Source organism: Oncorhynchus masou, chromosome 14 (assembly GCF_036934945.1).
Source record: "Oncorhynchus masou masou isolate Uvic2021 chromosome 14, UVic_Omas_1.1, whole genome shotgun sequence".
In the NCBI taxonomy this organism is placed as follows: domain Eukaryota; kingdom Metazoa; phylum Chordata; class Actinopteri; order Salmoniformes; family Salmonidae; genus Oncorhynchus; species Oncorhynchus masou.
The window spans coordinates 30,073,302-30,080,038 of record NC_088225.1 but is presented as its reverse complement, the minus strand read 5'-3'; the positions used below and the strand labels follow the sequence as shown (position 1 = coordinate 30,080,038).

At 43.2% G+C, this 6,737-nt stretch overlaps 1 pseudogene; it reads left to right on the top strand.

The window, feature by feature from the left end:
* The first annotated feature begins 934 nt into the window (after positions 1–934).
* Positions 935–1,883, top strand: LOC135553863 (zinc finger protein 239-like; annotated as a pseudogene).
* The last annotated feature ends 4,854 nt before the right edge of the window (positions 1,884–6,737 follow it).

Sequence of the window (6,737 nt, the reverse complement as noted above, 5' to 3'; positions counted from 1 at the left end):
GAGTCCCCGGGTTGCAACTCTCCCGGTAGCGCCTTACTGCAGGGTCTGAAGAGGGTGTCTTCATTGCTGATCGACTGCAGGAAAATACCAAGGCAGAGTGGATCTTCGAGAGGTGGACACGAGGAAAATGGAGATTTGATTTCATCAAGTAAGAACAATGTTCTATGTGGATTAGACTACATTCTGCTTCTGAAACTTCTGTTAATTGATTGATAAACAATACACTCCTTGCCAGTTTATTAGGTACACCCATCTTGTACTAGATCAGAGTTGCATTTTCCTCCAGAACAGCCTTAATTCTTCGGGGCATTATTTCTACAAGGCGCCGGAAATTTTCCAGAGGGATGTTGATCCATGCTGACGCGATGGCATCACGCAGTTGCTGCAGATTAGACAGCGTCACATTCATGCTGCCAACAGCCCGTTCCATCATCCCAAAGTTACTATTGGGTTTGGTCAGCAACAATGTTCAGATTGGCTGTGGCGTTAAATCGTTGCTCAGTTGGTATCAAGGTACCTAACATGTGCCAGGAAGACATTCCCCACACCAGTACACCGCCGCCAGGCTGAATGGGTCCATGGGCTCATGCTTTGCACACCAAATCCAGACTGCCATCAGCATGACGCAACAAAAACCGGGTTTGTCGGACCAGGTCATGTTTTCCAATCCTCGATTGTCCAGTGTTGATCGCGTGCCCTCTGGAGCAGGACTGCCGCTGACATGGTCTTTTGTTTGTCACTCGTTTTGCCTATTCTAACGTTTCATCAAACAGTAACTGAATGTCTCCACCTGTCTTCCTGCTTTTTGGTAGCAAGCCACAGCCATGTGACCCACTGTCTGTCGGTGTACCTAATAAACAGGTCACTGAGTGTACTGTATTTATTGATGATAATTATTTGCTTATGGACACGTTTTCATAAACCTAGTTATTCAATGTCTTCGTTTCACAGGGGACACACCGAAGCGTGGTTATCTCTGTGGGAGGGGCTTATCTGCTCACCTTCAACCACATGTTGCTGTGAGGCAGAGAAGTGTCTCTCCAGATCAGAACACTTCAAGAAACACCAGCAGAGCTGTATAGGGAAGAAACCTCAACACTGCTGCTCTGACTGTGGGAAGAATTTCACTAGCAGGAGTTGCTTCATTATTCACCAGCGGATTCACACCGGTGAGAGACCGTACTGCTGCACTCAGTGTGGGAAGAGGCACATCTCTGCAGGGCGTCTTAAAGAACACCAAAGAATCCATACAGGAGAGAAACCTTACAGATGCTCACAGTGTGGGAAGAGTTTTGCTCTATCTGGCACCTTAAAATCTCATCTGAGAATCCATACAGGAGAGAAACCGTACTGCTGCTCTCAGTGTGGGAGGAGTTTTACTGTATCTACCGCCTTAAAATCTCATCTGCGAGTCCATACAGGAGAGAAACCGTACTGCTGCTCTCAGTGTGGGAAGGGTTTTGCTGTATCTAGTGCCTTAAAATCGCATTTGATAATTCATACTGGCGAGAGGCCTTACCCCTGCCTTTGTTGTGGGAAAAGCTTTGTTAGTGCAGGAAACCTAACTGTACACAAGCGGATACACACTGGAGAGAGGCCTTATAGCTGTGATCAGTGTGGAAAGAGCTTTGCTCTAGCTTCCGTTCTGACTTCACCGGCGCATACACACTGGAAAGAAACCTTATAGCTGTGAACAGTGTGGGAAGAGCTTTGCCGTAGCTTCCTCCCTGAGTAGACACCAGCGAACACACACTGGAGAGAAACCTTATGTTTGTCTTTGTGGAAAGAGCTTTGCTCAGTTAGGGACAATGAAAGGTCACCAGAAAACAAAAACGTGCCGTATTTCATCTCCCTCCTATACGGCACCGGTTCCAGATCCCTAAAACTATTAAAAAAAATTATAGTGAACAGGCATATCCATCTTCCATTGTTAAACAGTTGACTTAGTTTGATCACCATGGTAACCTGGAGCATAATATGCATCTCTGATCCAGCATCAGGTCTCCCCTGTGTCTGTAATATCACACAATGGGATTTGAATGGATAAATTTTATCATAGAAGATGTCATAGTCAACCTGTGTGTTTGTGTGCTCATAAAACTAATCAATGATACATTGGATAATCGGACAAGGCAAGAACTATGCATATTGTCTTTAACACCGGTTAATGTAATAACTTTTAGATGTGTAATGTAATATCTTGTACCCCAGAAATTGAACGTAAATCACTTAAAATAGATGCTGTGGTGGCAGCTGCAGAGACTTATTTGGCTATATGAGATTTGGCTTCAGAAGAGTTGCATGGTGTGCTGAAGGGTGATGCCCCGTCCTCCCAGGCTGTAAGGGGTAGTGGGTTTTTAATGTAAAGGTGGCAGCTGCTGAGAAGTACCTGGTTGTACAATATGTTACTGCAGGAGAGTTATAATAGATATTTTGAGAAGGAAATATATATGAACTCAGCAAAAAAAGAAACGTCCTCACACTGTCAACTGCGTTTATTTTCAGCAAACTTAACATGTGTAAATATTTGTATGAACATAAGATAAACAGAGACATAAACTGAACAAGTTCCACAGACATGTGACTAACAGAAATTGAATAATGTGTCCCTGAACAAAGGGGGTCAAAATCAAAATGTATAGTCAGTATCTGGTGTGACCACCAGCTGCATTAAGTACTGCAGTGCATCTCCTCCTCATGGACTGCACCAGATTTGCCCGTTCTTGCTGTGAGATGTTACCCCACTCTTCCACCAAGGCACCTGTAAGTTCTTGGACATTTCTGGGGGGAATGGCCCTAGCACTCACCCTCCGATCCAACAGCTCCCAGACGTGCTCAATGGGATTGAGACCCGGGCTCTTCGCTGGCCATGGCAGAACACTGACATTCCAGTCTTGCAGGAAATCACACACAGGATGAGCAATATGGCTGGTGGCGTTGTCATGCCGGAGGGTCATGTCAGGATGAGCCTGCAGGAAGGGTACCACATGATGGAGGAGGATGTCTTCCCTGTAACGCACAACGTTGAGATTGCCTGCAATGACAACAAGCTCAGTCTGATGATGCTGTAACACAACACCCCAGACCATGACGGACCCCCCACCTCCAAATCGATCCCGCTCCAGAGTACAGGTCTCGGTGTAACGCTCATAACTTCTACGATAAACGCGAATCCGACCATCACCTCTGGTGAGACAAAACCGCGATTCGTCAGTGAACAGCACTTTTTGCCAGTCCTGTCTGGTCCAGCGACGGTGGGTTTGTGCCCGTAGGTGAAGTTGTTGCCGGTCATGTCTGGTGAGGATCTGCCTTACAACTGGCCTATAAGCCCTTAGTCCAGCCTCTCTCAGCCTATTGCGGACAGTCTGAGCACTGATGGAGGGATTGTGTGTTCCTGGTGTAACTCGGGCAGTTGTTGTTGCTATCCTGTACCTGTCCGGCAGGTGTGATGTTCAAATGTACCGATCCTGTACAGGTGTTACACGTGGTCTGCCGCTGCGAGGACGATCAGCTGTCAGTCCTGTCTCCCTGTAGTCTTCGGTGTCTCACAGTACGGACATTGCAATTTATTGCCCTGGCCACATCTGCAGTCCTCATGCTTCCTTGCAGCATACCTAAGGCACGTTCATGCAGGTGAGCAAGGGACCCTGGACATCTTTCTTTTGGTGTTTTTCAGAGTCGGTAGAAAGGCCTCATTAGTGTCCTATGTTTTCATAACTGTGACCATAATTGCCTACCGTCTGTAAGCTGTAAGTGTCTTAACGACTGCTCCACAGGTGCATGTTGATTAATTGTTTATGGTTCATTGAAAAAGCATGGAAACAGTGTTTAAACCCTTTACAATGAAGATGTGTGAAGTTATTTGGGTTTAAAAAATTTGAAAAAAAAAAATCTTTGAAAGACAGGGTCCTGAATAAGGGCCGTTTTCATTTTTTGCTGAGTGTTACAGTTGAAGTCAGAAGTTTACATACACCTTAGCCAAATGCATTTAAACTCAGTTTTTCACAATTCCTGACATTTAATCATAGTAAAAATTCCCTGTCTTAGGTCAATAAGGATCACTACTTTATTTTAAGAATGTGAAATGTCAGAAAAATATTCCCAGTGGGTCATAAGTTTACATACTCTAAATTAGTATTTGGTAGCATTGCCTTTAAATTGTTTAACTTGGGTCAAACGTTTTGGGTAGCCTTCTACAAGCTTCCCACAATGAGTTGGGTGAATTTTAGCCCATTCCTCCTGACAGAGCTGATGTAACTGAGTCAGGTTTGTAGGCATCTTTGCTCACACACGCTTTTTCAGTTCTGCCCACAAATTTTCTATGGGATTGAGGTCAGGGCTTTGTGATGGCCTCTAAAATACTTTGAATTTGTTGTCCTTAAGCCATTTTGCCACAACTTTGGAAGTATGCTTGGGGTCATTGTCCATTTGGAAGACCCATTTGCGACCAAGCTTTAACTTCCTGACTGATGTCTTGAGATGTTGCTTCAATATATCCACATAATTTTCCCATCCTCACGATGCCATCTATTTTGTGAAGTGCACCAGTACCTCTTGCAGCAAATCACCCCCACAACATGATGCTGCCACCCCCAAGCATAACAATGGTCATTATGGCCAAAGAGTTATATTTTTGTTTCATCAGACCAGAGGACATTTCTCCAAAAAGTACAGTCTTTGTCCACATGTGCAGTTGCAAACCATAGTCTGGCTTTTTTATGGCAGTTTTGGAGCAGTGGCTTCTTCCTTGCTGAGCGGCCTTTCAGGTTATGTCGATATAGGACTCATTTTACTGTGGATATAGATACTTTTGTGCCTGTTTCCTCCAGCATCTTCACAAGGTCCGTTGCTGTTGTTCTGGGATTGATTTGCACTTTTCGCATCAAAGTACGTTAATCTCTAGGAGACAGAACGCGTCTCCTTCCTGAGCAGTATGATGGCTGTGTGGTCCCATGGTGTTTATACTTGCATACTAATGTTTGTACAGGTGAACATGGTACCAAAATTTGAGGCCTACAAAAAAAATTTCTGAGGTCTTGGCCGATTCCTTTTAATTTTCCCATGATGTTAAGCAAAGAGGCACTGAGTTTGAAGGTAGGCCTTGAAATACATCCACAGGTACACCTCCAATTGACTCAAATGTCAATTAGCCTATCAGAAGCTTTTAAAGCCATGACATTATTTTCTGGAATTTTCCAAGCTGATTAAAGGCACAGTCAACTTTTAGTGTATGTAAACTTCTGACCCACTGAAATTGTGATGCAGTGAATTATAAGTGAAATAATCTGTCTGTAAACAATTGTTGGAAAAATGACTTGTCATGCACAAAGTAGACGTCCTAACCGAGTTGCCAAAACTATAGTTTGTTCACAAGAAATTTGTGGAGTGGTTAAATTACAAGTTTTATTGACTCCAACCTAAGTGTATGTAAGCTTCCGACTTCAACTATATATATGTGTGTGTGTATTATGAGATAGTGGTGTGTGTATTATGAGATAGTGGTGTGTATATTATGAGATAGTGGTATATAGGTGTCGGTTTGGTTGGTGGTGAAATTGTCTTTCTTTTTTGTATTTAACATGTAACATGATTGAAACACCCACTACTGCAGAGTAGGTGGCAGCATGCACAACCATGCAAATGCCATGACACAGAAGACAATTTCCGAATGCCTGACTTCTGTGGAGGAAGCATCGCCTTAAATACTGTATGGCGACCCGTCATTCAGGGCATGTGGGCAGAAAATAGATATATTTGTAAAAAAAAAAATGTTGGCTGTTGTTTTGCCATTAATACATGTTTCATATCAGTTTGCAAACTATTTTTAAAAATGTATAAATAATACAGTTAATAAAGCTGCATACAAACGTTTCTTTCTTAAGGCAGCTCCAAAATGCAGGTGTTTCAAGCCTAGCTCAGTGCTTTCTGTGGTTGTGGGGCAGCCACCGGAGAATACAGAACATTGTGGTTGGTAATGTTCTCTAGTTACGCTGTGTTGCACATTTTCTTAACATTTGTCATAATTAGCAATTAATTTGTATCCCCTCTTGTCGGCCTACGACTGCATATTTTCTTCCAACCTGGAAACGTTGTGAAGCCAAGCCCATTTTCTGAATTTCATTATGCGCCCAAAAAGTACGGAAATGGTGTCCATTGCTTGTATACCTCATATTTTGGCGAATGTTGTACGACATCCAGAAGTTTTTGGCATACTAACTATGACTAATAAGCACACTACATACTCAATTTACCTCACAAATAGTATGGTTAGTGTGGTTAGTATTAGAGGTTGACCGATCTAATTAGGGCCTATTTTCAAGTTTTCATAACAATCGGAAATCTGTACTTTTGGACACCGATTTTGCCATTTAAAATATATATATTTTTTTACACCTTTATTTAACCAGGCAAGTCAGTTAAGAACACATTCTTATTTTCAATGACTGCCTAGGAATGGTGGGTTAACTGCCTCGTTCAGGGGCAGAACGACAGATTGGCACCTTGTCAGCTCGGGGGATCCAATCTTGCAACCTTACAGTTACCTAGTCCAACGCAATAACGACCTGCCTCTCATTGCACTCCACAAGGAGACTAACTGCCTGTTACGTGAATGCAGTAAGCTAAGGCAAGTTGCTAGCAGCTCTTCATTGTGCGTCAAGGAAAATACGGTTTGAACGGTCATCCAACTCGGAATTCCATTTAGTGAACTTGGGCCTCTAGAGCTCTGACCTGAAAAT